We start from the raw sequence: 16,516 nt of genomic DNA on the forward strand, positions 1-16,516 counted from the left end.
GACTCCTTGGATTGCTGTGGACTTGAAATTAGATGTTAAGGCATATGTAAAATACATCAGTAGCAGTCTTAAGATTAACACGTAGTTTCCAATCCTTTACTGTAATTCCTTAGAGCAGGTAGAGCAGGAGCTGGTGCATCCAGCACTGCCAGAGCCGCAGCATCTGCCTCAGCTCCTTAAATCAGTGTTTTAACTCATAGGAGACTGTAGCATTGCTGTATTTATTCCTCCCCTTTCCCCCTCTTTGGATGCTCTCTGTGCATTTTGTTTGTGTTCATGGGTTTTTTTGTAGTATAAGATACGAAATTTTCTATTTTTTCATAAAAATAAAAACTTTGACTAACAGCAACATCCAGTTGTAGATCACACATACCCTTGAGCCCTCGACTTTCCATGAAGCATCAGGATTTCCCGCCTTGGAAAGGAAGTAAATTCTCTGCATTTTTTTCTCTCCTAAATGCAGATCTGGTGCTACTCTTGTGGTCCCTGAAGGAGAGAGAGGCCTTTGGGATGAGCGAGACATGTAGACCCACATGAATGCATCCTGCCTTGTTACAGGCTGTTCCCACTTTTCTCTGTCTTTTGGGGAAAATACACTTTTTAGTCTGGTTTCTGGGGCAAAGGGCCTGCCAAACCAAGCAAGCAAGCCCCAGAGCAGTCCCTGACCAGATATCCCTCAGAAATACCATTTTTTGTGAATTTCTTTTTTCTCCCAAAATCTGATTTTCTCTGAATTTTTTTTGGGTGGGACCCCAGCAAACCCATGATGAGCTGGAGCACCCGCCACCACATCCCCTGCTCCGTGGATTTGGGGGCAACCACATGCTTCAGAGGGGCATGGGCCAGCCTTAAAGAGAGGTGTGAAAAGCCATAGGTGAGAAAGGCCAAGGGGCCAGGGGGGAAAAGATTGACCTGGGAAGGGTCTTAATGGAGGTGGTGGTGGGCAACCACCATCTTCTTGTCCACTGCTGGAGGACAAAGGGAAGAGGTGCGGATAAGGATAGTGTTTCCCCTGACATGACAGGAAGCTGTGGCAGATGATGGGTAGTGGTACACTCACACTGTGGCCAGGAAAGGCATGATAGGCTGGGACAGTGGGGGAATGCTGCCTTATATATTGAAGGGAGCACAAGGTCAATTGGGTTAGCAAATTGAGGTTGTCAGCAACTTGGATAAAATCCCTCTGAATTGACGTGCCAGTCCCCACTCAGTGTTTTCTTGTTCAGCTTGAGTCTGTCTGCTGCTGGACCACAATGATGGCAGATGCTGTAAGGAATCAGAGGGGCTCTGAGGACAGAGGAAAGAATTGTTAATTTGCCCATGTAGGCAGCATCCCTGGTAGCTTTTTGGAGGCAGAGAGCCCACTAAAGGGAAAATACAAGCATAGGGAAACTTCCATTAAAAATCAGAGCTTGCTGCAAACTCCTTCCACAATGTTCCATTTTAAGTGAGAACTAAGGAATTAGGCAATTTCCATAGGCCTTTGTGGTCAGATTGGTTTGGGACCAGCTCTTAAACAAATCAGTGTTTGCCTATTATTTTCCTCTGCTGGGCTCTGAGTGAGAAAAGGCACTTGCACTTCGTGGGCACCAGCTAGTAAATATACCTGCACAGAAAGGTAAGGTGCTTTACCTTCAAAGTGGGTCTTTAAGCATGTGCCTGACTTATTTTTTGGGTGGTTCTCCTAAACAGCCTCTGTCTGGTCCCTGAATAAATGCGCAGCTGCATCTCGAGTCGCAAACACCAGCTCTCATGAATGCTTAACAAGCTGTGCTCAGGGTAATATTCTCTGCATCGCTCTTGTTTTCAGTAAAGCTGAAACAAGCTGCAAAGCAAGATGACCCCTGTGCTGGAGACATTGCAGGGCAGCTAAACAGTAACTTGGTCTTACTTTCCTATCCAATAATATAAAAATGTGCCTGAAGGGGGCTCTGAACCTCTCCCCTCCTCTACCAAGCTGGAATGGTTCAAGCCTGTAATGCCAGAATCCCCAGAGGATGCTGCGGCCCCAGGGCAGGAGCAGCGGGGAGGCTGCTCCCCATCACCCCATGAAGCTGAGCTGCCATGCAGAAAGCAATGCAAGATTTATGAAGCTGTGGGGAGAAAGAGCAAGGGACTCTTCATGTATTTTTCATGGGCTGAACTGCATAAATAGCATGCAATGCATAAACTGTGACTGGATACTTCCACAAAAAAAAAAGGGACCAGCAAGCAGAAGAAGAGATGAAAGAATGAGATAGATTTATTCAAGTCAACAGGGCCTGCTCAAAGTCACCCTCAGGTGCATTAAGAAGCAGGCAAAACAGCACAACCTCATCCCAGAACAATTCATCTTTGCTGACATGAGGGAGATGGACCTCAAGGACTGGAGAAGGGCACACGTCATTCCTGCTTGGTAAAATGGGTGGGTGGCAGGAGAGAAACCACGTTATCCGTGATGCCTCGGATGTGGTGTGGGACTTAACAGAGGTGCTAGGACAAACTATTGCACCAGCAGACAGGTCAGTGTAGACAGTGAATCACACTGGGGCACAGAGAGGCAGCTCAGAATGAGGTAACGCTGGGAAAAGAGGATGCCACTGGAAAACTCGGTGCAGGGATGAGTGCTGAAAAGGTGGTGTTCCCTGTGGCAGTTCCCTCAGCAGGTGCATGTGTGCTTCCAAGTGTGCAATTTTAATAATGCGTCTGCTGCCAGAGCTGACACCTCATGTACATGAAGACAGGTATCAAAACAATCCCAGGCTGAGATTGGGTAGGAAATGGGAGCTGGAGCAGCATGGCAGCCAGGAAAAAGCTTTGATCGTTTTGCAGCCGTGATAGCAGGCCAGGGTGTGTTTGCAGTTATTGCATGCCTAGGGTTTCCAGGGAAAAAAAGGCCTTGGAGAAACAGGTGTGAAGTGTGTGATGCTCACTGAATGCACCCTTTACCTCTATAGTGTGACTGCCAGTGGGAGCATCTCGTGCAAATCCTTTGGGAGCTGCTGGATATTGGTGGCTGTAGGCCCCAGTGTTACAGCCCATTAACATATGGCTCATTATTTTCCTCCCAGAATGTCCTATGAGCCAGCCATGGAAGGATAACAAGGCACCCATGTAGGTGATTTTCTTACCCCTTCATTTCCTCACCTCTAGCTGGGGTCAGCTTAATTACTCATAGCATCAGCTACAGTAATATTCAGCAAATTGAGTGTAAGAAAAGAAGGTGCTTTCTTACACTGGCATGCTGCTTTCATAACCTATTAAGACCTCTAACCAGTTTTTTTTTACCCCAAAACTCTTCAAGCCCCCCCTTAAATGGCCAGCAGATGCATTTCTGCTGGTAAAGATGACTTATTTCTCTCAAAGCTTATTTTTTTAACTACAAAACCAGAAGAAAAATCTTCCAAGCTGAAAAGAAAAAAAAGCAGCAAAACTGTGAGATAGGCTGCCTGCCGTTTTCTTGGTTTGCTCCCAATAAAGACCATATTTATTACAAGAAAATAGAAATCCTATGGATTTCTCTTCTGAGGTGCTGTGTTTCAAGCTTGACATTTAAACATGAAACTCCAGGCTCTAATATTTAATCATTTACTCCTCAAGAAATATGGTGTGTGGAGCCGCTGAGCAAAAGGGCATGCAAGGTAAAAATATTTCATTGGGGAAAAAAAAAGGAAGATAGGGAAAATACATGTTCATTTAAAAAAAAAGATAGGGAGCAACCTCTCCCATCCAGTGGGCAAAATGCTGTCAAAGTGGCAACCTGTGGTCCCTTTCCATGAGATGTGTAGGAGCTCAGGACTTACTCAGGGCTTGCTAATATCCTTCAAATGGGATAAGATTAGTGGTTGGACACAGTTACTGGAGGAGGAGGGAGAAGGAGGCATACAAGTATGTATGGAGGTATATATGTATATATATGTGTATATATATATGCATGGCTATATATGCACACACATGACGAAGCACTGGTGATCATCTCTTAATTAAGACAAGAATTAGGGCATGGCTAATAAATGGTGAATGGCAGCAAATAGCCCAGGAGTGAGACTGGACTGGGCTGAAAAGAGTGTTTTGGACCAGGCACGGGGGGGTAGATGGAGACCATCAAGGTTTGGCACTGGGAAGGATTTGGCCTTCATTAGTGTTCCTGTCCCAGGATGAATTAACGACCCGGGTGGGAGAGGAGGGAGGCAGTGTAGGGTGGCTGCAGAAGGGATGGGTGTCCTCACTAGTGCTAAAATCCCACCAAGTTCCATCCCACTGGGCAGCCACCAGCCATCAAAGCAGGGAAGGGCGGATTGAATGGACCGGATAAAGAGGCTGGGAACATGCACTTGGCAATAAATGAGGAGAAATTGGATGGAGGGCAGCCACAGGCATGGCTTTCATCCTGGCTTGGCCATTGCTTTTGGGCTTGAAAGTCACTCACAGACCTCAAAGGTCAATCCACGGTGCTCAGGTGGGAAAAGAATATGTTTATTTGGCTGGAAAACAATGGCCCTTTTGGGGGGTTTTAGTATTTTTTAGTGGAAAACCAGGCTTTCACAGCCAGAGCTTGCGAACAGCTGAGTGTACACTGAGCCCTACACAGAGACTTGGCTTGCTCAGCACCTGCTAACACCTGGGTTTGGGTGACTTTAGGTCTTGAACGTGCCAAGATGGGTCCTTCCCTTGGCCCAGCAAGGGGAAAGGGAAGCATGAGTGGTCCATTCACCCCTTTGTTCTCCAAACCTCCAGGGTTTGGAGAACAGGGCTGTACACCCAGAATCTTTTTGTAGCAACAACTACATGTATCCCAGAGAAAACAGTAAAATAAAATTAATAAATAAAATAATTGTAAATATTCTGTGTAGGGAAAGGTTGTTGGCTCTGGCAGAGGCAAAGTTGGGCTGTGGAGGGGAGTGCTAGAGGGGAGTGCTAGAGGTGCAGTGTCCCAAATCAATACAAATAGTTGCTTCAGGGCACAGAAATCAGTCCTGCAAAAACTTCATGCTTCTCCCATCCCTGAGAGCTGTGCTTCATTGCCTCCTATTTTTATGCAGCAGCCAAAGAGATTCTGAATCCTTGGCCCCCGCATTTGCATCCCAGGCCAGACTGCAACCAGGGTCAAAGCCTGCATGTACTGTCCATCCCTCCCTAGCACCCCGAAATTGTGTCATTGCTTCATCAGGGAAGGCAATTAGCATTCAAGTGCTGCTGTTAGCATAATCAGAAAGACAAAAGGCTGACAGCAATAGCTGCAAAGCTGGGGCCCTAGTCAGAAATGTAATGGAGAAATAAATTATGGCAAGAGAGCACATTCAGATCCAGACTTCGTCTGCAGAGGGTACGAGGGCAGAAAAGAGCCCTGCCTCCTGCTAGTTTATCATCCACACTCCAGAGATCCTCATGGCTGAAACTGATAAGCAGCTGATAAACAGCTCAGCTTCTTCAGGAACAGAAGCACTCCTGTCATGAGCAGCTGAGACCCCCAGGTACCAGCCAGGGATACTGTGAGTCCTCTTGGCACCACATCCTAGTTCTTTAATGCCAGACCTTTCCCTTGAAAAATTCAGTTTATTTCAAGGTGCTGTTTTGTGTTTGTGATAGAAGGGATTTAAGCACCCCAGGGTTTCGCAAGCCACGATCTGGGGACAGTCACGCTCCAGTACTGCTGAAAAGGGGAGACAAGAACCCAAAACAGATAAAACCTGATGACTGGAAGCAGGTTTGGGGTGTAAAAATAAGATTTTAAAAAGCCAGATAAGTATCCCAGTGATCCCTGTAAATTTGGAAAGCCTGAGTACAGCTTGGGAAGGCAAGGACCCGGTTGTGGCTCTTTCTATGCAGCCGCATTGGGCTTCCCGTGAGCTAAAAAAAAAAACAAGAAAAAAGCAAACAGACAAACAAAATAAGGCAAGAAAGGGAAAAGGCAGCAAGGTGAAATGCCTCCATCAGTGATGGCATTGGATGGGCATCTGGTCCCTGAAGACGGCACTGTTATCTCAGTGTAAGCTCTTTTTTCAATATTATTCACCTATTCAAGGAGAGGAGACATCTTATTGTCTAAAAGAAAGATGAAAACAAAGGTTGCTGTGCTCCAGGTTATTTTTTACACCACAGAAACATCCCACTGATGAAGCAGTGACTTTGTAGGAGCTGATAAATCAGAAGTCAAATGAAAGAATGGGGTTTTTTTGTTTCTCCAGCCCTGAGATTTGATTTGATTGGAATTAGCTTCATTTGAATCTGACCCTTAGCAAAGGCCTTTTATATTCACCAGGAGGTTTACCACAGGGCACTGCAAATTTTCCTGCTTTGAGATGCTACAGCGTGAAGGGAGGTTATAAAAATATATGAGAATATTTTTTAAAAATATATAAAGTATATGTGTAATAAAAATTTAAAAATATAAAAGCCTTTATCAAACCAAATTTAATGCTCTAGAAATATGATCTTGTGCTTCCCCCAGACAAGAGAAAGCTACAGAATCTCTCCAGATGCCCCACACCAAGGACTTGTACTTGTGTGTGTGTCTGAGGGATGCAGAAAGGGAGCCGAACTTGTGCTAATAAGCAGCTACTCAATATGCCTTGATGAGGGAATGTATTCAGAGTGTACAGAGAGCAAAGTGTGCTGCAGCGAGAATGGGAAATGATTCCCCTCATATGAATTTGCCTAAGTACAAAATAAACATCTATTTTTTTTCTCCTTTCCCCCTTTTTCTAAAGCCCAGCTGTCTGTTAATGCATATAATGATGGTCCCTCCAGGGACCAAGCCTGAATTCCCATTCATATGCAAAAATCATAAGTGAGAAACTTTAGATTTGGCCCAAATAACAGTGTGCACTTCTCCCAGTGAAGGAAATTCCAGCTTGCCATATTTTTCCTGCTCAGTGCATGCCAGATGTCTAAAAAAAAAAAAAAAAAAACAGAGGGGGATGGTTATTCCTGTGTATGGAGCCAGAGCTGGCAACAAGGAAAGGATGCTTCTGGCACATCCACAACGCACTGCCTCCACACGGGAGCATGGAGCAAGGGAAAGCTGGGGGGGAAATGGTCTTGCTCATATGGCCACGTTTGTGTTGAACACCAAACCTCTGCTGAGGGGGTTGTGTTGACCCCGTGAAAGGCAATGGCTGTGTCACAACATTTAGGGAGAGAGAGGGGGGAAAACAAAGGTCTGAATATGACAGCAAAGGGGCTGAGGCAACTGGGAAAAACAGGTATTTGTGCAAAACCAGCTCCTGAGTACTCTTTTTCAAGTGGACTGCTCAGTGCTTGCCGGTCAGCACTGCTGCCCTGAAGCCCGGCCTTAAGCGGCCCTCTAAGAGCCTGCCAAATGTTCATTTGGAAAGCAGAGGCTTAGGAAGCTGCTTTTAGGCTTCACCAAACCATTTTGCTTTTAAAGGAGGCCTCTGGCATTGCAAGAGAGACCACACTGAGCAGAAAGACCAAAGCCATGCTTTGCAGTGAAGTTTTGCTGGAGACAAAGCATTAGAGCAAGTGCTGAGGCTCATCCCTTGTGATGGGGATGGGGAATGATCTCATTTTGGGGAGAAATAGCTATAAACAGCTGGATTGTTACTGGAAAACAAAAACCTCAAAATATTAATCCTTTGGGAGGCATCGCTGTGGGTTTATTCTGGGGGGCTGTGTGGGTCATGTGAAATGACAAATGACAAAATGACAGGCAAGTCATTTTTCATGCTGGATACCTGCCTTGGGATCATGTGCTCAGAGAGAGGAAGTGATTTAGGAGGAAGGCAGTCAAATTCATGGGTTTTTTCTCTATCCCCAATAAAAAGAAAGGGTCAGGAGAGTACTCCTTTCCCACTGTCTCAAGATGAATCGGGGCTTCATGGTGGTGAGGCAGTGGCGGTCTGTTAAGGCAAAGGGGGATTAGGGCTGGCAGGGGGGTTATGCTGGGCCTCACAGCTGGTGCAGGTGCATTTCCAGCCATAAGAAGTAGTAACAGTCCCAGTGGAAACATTCAGCTGCGGTAAGAGCAGACAGAAATCTATTATCCTTGTGAATGCAATGTCAATATTTACAGAGAGAGGTCAAAGAAGAGATCTCTGCTCAGGAAATGTCAGCTCTGGAGAAGGAGGAGGCATTAGCAGCATTTGCCTTTTTGCTGGAGCAATCCCTGCAAAACTGAGGAATATTTAGGAGGTTTTAGACTTCCAGCCCTATTCACCCATCTTCTTGTACCATTGCATCGTCTACTGCAGCAGTTTAGAGCACATCTGCAATGCCTGGAAGCAATGCTGGATGCTTCCTCCTCCTTGGGGGTTACCAGCATGAATGCGAGTGGTGATCCAGTCATGGTGGCTGCAGGCAGCTTTCCTTATCTGCCATTAGTAGGGTCCTTTACAGAGAGGAAAAGACAAGAGGAACAGAAAAATGGCACACAGCAAAGAACACAGGGTCCAAAAAACCATTCAGGCTGAGCCAGGTTGGTACCTGCAGCTAAAAACCCACCAGGTGAGATAGGATTATAGATTTAGATAAAGGATCTCAGAATATTTTTCTGCAATCTTTTTGCTTAGGGTGGGAAGTGCTCAAAATGGGTTTAATCCCCCTTGCTCAGTGTTATTAGCACAGGAGTGCTACTGCTATTGCTGGTAGCACAGGAGTTCCTGGGCCCTCTCTAATGAAGACCAAAGAGGCTTTGTGTGAGCATGAAAGGGACAGGCAGAAGAAGCACAGGCGAGAACACAGCCTCAAAAACAGCTTTATGCCAGCATATGCAGTTGCTGCCCACAGATGTTACCCATGGGAATGACAGGACCTCCAGGTGATGCTTCCAGGTGTAGGAGGACAGGGGAGCATCACCAGCCCGCCTAGCAGGTATCCAGCCTTGTGGCTCCTGGGGGGATTGGGTGTTTCCCCATAAAAGCTTTTTTTTCACTAGGGAAGGAGGCTTGAGACATCCCAGAAAAGCTGAAAAACTCCCTTGCATTTCCCAAGTGGAAAAATGCTTCTTGCCAAAGACTTCAATTCCTTCCTCCATCATTGGGCTGAGATTTTGCCTGTAACTCTATTTATGCTCAATGAAAACTTCAGGGGCTGGTGGCCTGTGAGGATGTGGGATGTGCCAAGTTCTGGTTTTCACTGGTATTAACACATACATGGCCAAACAGATGGGAAACCACCCAGTGAGACAGAGCCAGCGATGTAAATAAACATCAGAAACCTCTCACTGCTTGCTTAGGCACTGGTTGCTTTGCCCACATTGGACTGGGCCCAGAGGCAGGAGATCTGGGGAGCTGAGGAGGTTGAAAGGGGGAATTTCCCTGCCATGGCACTGAGTTCAGAGGACAGTGCCTGTGGGGTGCAGAGCATCCTGTATCTCTGTCCCATGTGCCTGGGATGGCAAAGGACACTTCTGTGGCATGGAGAAAGTAATTCTGGGCTTTCCAGCTCCCTTCAGATTAAATGTTATTGCATTTGGGTGGGATATTTTGGAGCTGTTTCTCTGCTGGCCATTTTACTCAAAACAGTTTAATTAAAAAACCAAAACTTCTGGCAGGTTTGTGCTGCTTGGTATTTAAAGCCAGATTATATGGATTTATTCTGCATAGGATCTTGTGATTTGCTGTCTGCAGTGTCAGACAGCTGTAATTGAGTTGATATTAACACTGATTAGGAAAAACAATACTGTGTTCCTACCACCTGAGCACAGAGAAGGATATTACCTTGGGCACGCACGTGTGTGTGCCACAGGAGTTCCCTGCAGCCAACAAAATATCCAGCACCATCTCTGAAAATTAAGCCCCACTAGCAGCGCTCCTAGTTCCTAGCCAGTCTGCAGACGCCTGGGCTGTCTCCCAGCTTGCCTCAGCCCCCGGGCAAAAGCAGAGTTTCCTTCGGTATGGTAATTCCCATTGCCGGCGGGGGATTCCCTGCCGGCCCCGCTCCCGGCTGTCCCGCTGCCGCGCCCCGCAGGGCCGCTCACAGGCGGGGCCCGGGCAAACCGGGACAATCCGGGACAAACCGGGGCCGTCTCCTCCCTTCCCTCGCCGCTGTCCCCACCGGCATTCTCAGGACGGCAGCTCATCGGCCGGCGCTGCCTCTGCTGCCCCTGAGTGGCGCGGCGGCTGGATTGTCAGTCACACCCCGGCTCCCGCCCATTCCCCTGCGGAGAAATGGGGCATTTCTGGTGTCTGATCCCTATTTCTCCCCCCCGTCCTGGATGTGGATGTACGGCACGAGGGAGCTGCTGCCAGAAGCACTGGTAAGAGGCGAGGACGAGCTGTCCGTGCTCGGGAAGCAGCAGGGTTTGGAGGGGCTGCAGCCCCAGGGGCTCTTTGAACTGTGCTATGCCTCAGGGAGCTTTGACTGTCCCACATTACTCCCTGAGAGGGACCAATATATATGCCTCAACATATGTCACAAATGAGGTGAAGAAAATTCCTATTTAAAAAAAAAAAAAAACAACAACCTGTGTTGCCCTCTCCGCAGAGAGGCTTCACCTGGCAGCCAGTCAGAGCAGAGAAAACTTCCATGATTAGACTGGGAGCAGCTCCCCTCGCCCTCCCGCCACGTCCTGAAGGCAAGTACCCGGATGCCCGCGAAAAATGCCCGCCAAAAACGGGCCCCGAAGCAGATTAGAGGGGGGTTTGGGGGCACATAGAAGCACCTAGCCGCAGCACCACGAGGTCTGGCTTGTCTTTTTGCTTGGGGTCGCTTGGAGGGTCAGCTTGGCCCCTTCTGCTCCCGGCTTCGCGCCCTCTTCCCGGCGGTCCTGTTTCCCTGCCTGTGCCTGCTTCGCCCTGCTGTGCCCGTTCCAGGAACTAGCTTGTTGCCGTGAGGATCTCATGCCCGCAGCCGCCGCCCGCACCCAGCCCGTAACAACCAGCGTGTCGCCGCCGCCTGCATGGAGCCGTGACCGCCGCCGCGTTCCCCGTGCTGCCCGCGACAGCGAGCCCGGAGCACAACCCCGCGGCACCGAGCCGGCAGCCGCCGCCGCCCGCAGCCACCGCGCCCGGACGCTGGGAGACCGCAGCCGCTCCGGGAGCGCGCCTGCAGCCACAGCAGCCTTTTCCCCGCCGGCGGAAGGGGCACGCAGCCTGCTGCTCTTCAAAAATCGCGCCCAGCCTGCCGCTGCAGCTGCGCAAACGCTCCGCGCTTCGCAACACGCACGCTCCGTCTGCCGAACCGATGCTGACAAACAGCCGGGCTTCTGTGGTAACGCTGTCCCCGTCTTCTGTTTCTTTCCCCCCCTTTCTCTTTCCTCTCTCTCTGCTCCTTTTTCGTGTTCCATCCCCCGCCTTTTTCTTATAAGAACACTTAAGGGCTTTTTTTGTTTGTCTTTGGTTTGGTTTTTTATTTTATTTCAGTAAACGGTTTTCAGATATAATATTGCCGTGTCTGTGCTTAGTTTTTCGTCAGAAAAATCTATCAAAAGAATCCTTCCCGGCTCCCCCTTTTGTAGTGGAACGGGACACTCCCTGCGCAGGGACAGACAGACAGACAGAGGAGCCCCAGCCACACCAGGAGCCACTCTCAGGTGCCTGAGAGATCCACCGTGGGGTGTGGAACGCCCAGGAAAAAGCTGGGCTGCCTGCGCCGTGTGTGGCTGGGGACAGCCCTGCCTGCCCCCCACCCACAGACATTGTAGGAGCACGCAGAGACTTTGAACAGGCAGCAGCAGCCACGCCAGAGGGCCGGGGATGACACTGAAGCTGTGGCCTTCAGGCAGCACTCAGAACATTGGCAAGGTAAAACCTGTCAGTTGAGAAGAGTTTAAGAATTGAAATAAAGAAAAAAATAATAATAAAAATTAAAAAATAATAATAGTAATAACAGTAACAGAGGAATAAGCGTCAAGGAAAACAAGTGATGCATAATGCAGTTACTGACCACCCACTGACCAATGCTCAGCCAGTCCCTGAGTGGAAATCAGCACCTCCCAGCTAGCTGTCCCTAGTTTATATTCTGAGCATGATGTTCTGTGGTATGGAATATCCCTTTGGCCAGTACAGGTCAGTTGCCCTGACTGTGCTCCCTCCTGGTTTCTTGTGATTCCTCTTGTAAGGAAAATCCACAAACGCCAGAGGTTTATGTCCAAAGAGGAGACAGAGCAGTCCTGCAACTTTATTCGAATAAAGGAAGAAACTTCACTGGGGCACACGCCCACAGGGTTTCCTCTCTTGAGGTTTCAGAGGGCGCAGCCTCCTTTTATCCCAAACTCCCGGCCGCACGTTGCCCTCTTCCTTTCCCCATTGGCTGAAGTACCAGGAAGGTACAGGCTTCCTGAACTGCCTCCCACATATCCCCCCTTGAACCTACTATTTTACCCCAAAGTTCAGAAACTCAGGCATATGCAGACTCATTTGTCTTGTTTCAGGAGCCAAACTGTCTGGGCTCTGCAACAAACCTGGTGCCCGAAGTTAGTGGTGACATGAAGACCCATTTCAAAGATGTTAACACCCATACTTTCACCCATCAAACTGTTTGTAAAGACATGAGCTTTCATCTCAACCCTTCCTTTTCTTATTTCTCAGCTTGTCTTTACAAACCCTAGTTATTATTAACTTAACCCTTTTTACCAACCTGGAACATTTGAAACACCCCCTCCTGCCTCTTCCACATCTGGTCCCTGCACCAGGTGGGGCAAGTAAATATAGAGAATAAAGTAGAAAATTACAGTACATGTTAGTCCATTAATCACTAGAGATCCTTGTCCATGGCTACTGATAGGTCCCATCCTTTCCTTCCAGTTGAGAAGTCAAAATCTCCAGGGCTTTAGAGACCTTGACCCCAGAGTGTGATGGGTCCACCTGTGATCAGTTGTCCTCACTCTTGTCTCTGCTGTCCTGGTTGGATGTTATGAACAGCTAAGTTCAAAGGCAGTGTCTGTGCTGACTGGGCTTCCTGTCCAAGGAACCCCAAATGACCTCAGGTAACCCCTCCAAGGGACTCCCATGACCTCAAGTAACCCCAAATGACCTCAAGTAACCCCTCCAAGGGACTCCCATGACCTCAAGTGACCCCAAATGACCTCAGGTAACCCCTCCAAGGGACTCCCATGACCTCAAGTAACCCCAAATGACCTCAAGTAACCCCTCCAAGGGACTCCCATGACCTCAAGTAACCCCAAATGACCTCAAGTAACCCCTCCCAGGGACTCCCATGACCTCAAGTAACCCCAAATTACTTCAAGTGACCCCAAATGACCTCAAGTGACCCCTCCGAGGGACTCCCATGAACCCAAGTAACCCCAAATGACCTCAAGTGACCCCAAATGACCTCAAGTGATCCCTCCCAGGGGCTCCCATGAACTCAAGTAACCCCAAATGACCTCAAGTAACCCCACATGATCTCAAGTAACCCCTCCAAGGGGCTCCCATGAACTCAAGTAACCCCAAATGACCTCCAGTAACCACAAATGACCTCAAGTAACCCCATATGACCTCAAGTAACCCCTCCAAGGGGCTCCCATGAACTCAAGTAGCCCCAAAATACTTCAAGTGACTGCAAATGACCTCAAGTAACCCCAAATGACCTCAAGTAACCCCTCCAAGGGGCTCCCATGACCTCAAGTAACCCCAAAATACTTCAAGTGACTGCAAATGACCTCAAGTAACCCCAAATGACCTCAAGTGACCCCTCCCAGGGACTCCCATGATCCCAAATGACCCCAAATGAGTTCAAGTTACCCCAAATGAGTTCAAGTTACCCCAAATGACCTCAAGTAACCCCTCGCAGGTGTTACAGTGGGGATACCGTAACACAATATAGCAAACAACGAGGCCCCTGGGAAAGAAATATCTATGGGCCGATTCTTGACAGATGTTTCAGAGATGTTTATTTCTCCAGCCGCAGGGCCGGGGCTCTGCCGAGGAACTGCTCAATCACGGGACCCGAGGGTCCTTGCCCAGGCAGGGAAACACAAAACAACCAATGGGGAACAAGGCTGACCAGGGGCAGGGAAACCCCGTGCCTCCCCCCAGGGCCCCTCTCCCAGGACCACATGGCAGGGGGGAGGGACCCCGACATTTCACCCATTTATTTTTAACAAAAAGAGATTTAAAACTTAACATTGAAAACAACTGGATAAACGTAACAAGAACAGTTTCAAAACAATACAAGCCACCCTCCTGAGTCTTTAAATGTCCAAACAGATTCTCTGGAACATCTTAAGGCTGACAGAAGGGAGACAGGACTCTCCGAGCATGCTTTGTGGGGAAACTGAGGCAGGAGAGGGTTTCTTCCATTGGTACCTGTTGGAACTCTAAACAACAATAGTTAATTTCTTCCCTTCCCCTCTTCATCCCCCACTTGGCATTGAAAAGGGATTTTTGGGGAAACAATTGGTAAAGGCATGGTTTTGTGAGGGAAACCATGGGTGAAAAAACGGATTGGGAGTACACTGGGGGTAATAGGATATAGGGTAAAAGGGAAAGGTGGGATTAGGAAAGGGAGACTGTAGGGGGGGCTTTCAGTGGAGGTATTGTCTAACATGACTACAATTTTCAGCATATATACTGCCTTTCACAGAAACACCATCAGGCCCAGTGACCTCTGATGCTTGTAACCCTTTTCTACCTTGCACAATTTTGAATTCTACTACTTCTCTATCTCCTAAACTTGGGATGCATTTTCCAGGGTTATTCTTTTTAATAGCAGTTCTATGAACGAATATGTCTTCTTGGTTGTCACATCTTGTTATAAAACCTTGATTTTGTTTAACATTATACCATTTTACTATTCCTAAAACCTTAGCTGCAGTGATTTTTTTCCTTTTTCCAAGTGGCTATTGTTTTCTGTCTCGCTGCGTTCCTGGTTTCGCTTTCACTCGCTCCCGTGTTGCAATTGCCAGGGTTGTCAGTGCTGCCGGGGCCGTCAGGGCTGCTCGTGCCTGCGCGCTCTTCCCGGGGTCGCATTCGGGGCCGCGTGGGCCAGGCCGGGCCGTGCCGCTCAGCTCTCCGCATGCCACCGCCTCTGCTCTCAGCTGCGCTGCCGCTGCCTGCGCTGTCTTGGCTGGGTCCCTGAGCGATGACTCCCTCTGCGCCCTGCTCCAGCGCGTGTTTCGGCTGGGCGCAGCTCTGCTCCACTGCCATCGCCACCAGCCGCCACCCGCACGCCGCCTCTCTCACGGGGCTCGCTCCATCACGTGCTGCGCAGGGCCAGGCAGGCACCCACCGCGCCTGGCTCTGCTGCTGATGCTGCAGCTCGTGTCGCTCCGTCCATGTGCAGGAACTGCCTCACTGCTGATCAGAGAGCGCTCGGCGCACATGGGTGAAGCCACACGGTCTCTGAGGGACGCTTCCCTTCGCCAGGACACAGCTGACATTTTTCAACAGTCCCAGTAATTAAATAATATTCACGAAAATATTCTTCCATCGGCATATATTTTGACTCAAAAATTAACTGTGTCCAAACGGTCTTCCAAAAGTCTTTGGTAAGAATCAAATCCCAAGAAACGTAGAAAAAGTTCTTAAACAACCATGAAAGGAAATGTTTCAGTTCCTTTTGAGCTTGAATCAAGCTAAAATTTACAAATCGTTGTTCAAGAATCTTTTTAAGTTTAAGATAAATGTCCATATGCGGCTCTGAGAGCCAAGAGTCTTCCCACGGTTCCTCCATAGTTTAGATATGGAACAGCAAAACAAAAACAAGAGGAGAAATCCAGAGTTTACTCACAAATCAGTTGCTGTCCTTAGGGATCGGGGATCGTTCTGCTCACATTATCCCCCATTTGTTACAGTGGGGATACTGCAACACGCGTATCAATCGAGGCCCATGGAAAAGAAATACATATGGACAGATTCTTGGTAGATGTTTCAGAGATGTTTCTTTCTCCAGCCGTATGGCCGGAGCTCTGCCGAGGAACTGCTGCAATCACGGGACCTGAGGGTCCTTGCCCACACAGGGGAACACAAACCAACCCATGGGAACGAGGCTGAGCAGGGGCAGGGAAGCCCCGTGTCTGTGCCCTCAGGGCCCCTCTCCCAGGGCTACATGGCAGGGGGAGGGACCCCAGCACCCAGGGACTCCATGACCTCAAGTAACCACAAATGACCTCAAGTAACCCCTCCCCGGGACTCCCATGACCTCAAATAACCCCAAATGACCTCAAGTGACCCCTCCCAGGGACTCCCATTACCTCAAGTAACCCCAAATGATCTCAAGTGACCCCAAGTGATCTCAAGTAACCCTTCCCTCAGGCAATCCCTCCCAGGGACTGTCATGACCTCAAGTGACCCCACATGATCTCAAGTAACCCTTCCCAGGGACTCCCATGACCTCAACTAACCCCAATGACCTCAAGTGGTCCTAAATGACCTCAAATAATCCCAAATGACCTCAAGCAACCCCTCCCAGGGACTCCCATGACCTCAAGTAACCCCAAATGACCTCAGGTAACCCCTCCCAGGGACTCCTATGCCCTTAAGTAACCCCAAATGATCTCAAGTGACCCCAAATGACCTCAGATAACCCCTTCCAGGGACTCCCATGACCTCAAGTCAGCCCAAATGAGAGCTCCAGTACCAGCGTTCAAGGGCCAGGGGTCAAGGGCAAGAGGTCGAGGGTAATGGTCAAGGCT

The sequence above is a fragment of the Corvus moneduloides genome, chromosome 5, assembly GCF_009650955.1.
Source record: "Corvus moneduloides isolate bCorMon1 chromosome 5, bCorMon1.pri, whole genome shotgun sequence".
In the NCBI taxonomy this organism is placed as follows: Eukaryota; Metazoa; Chordata; class Aves; order Passeriformes; family Corvidae; genus Corvus; species Corvus moneduloides.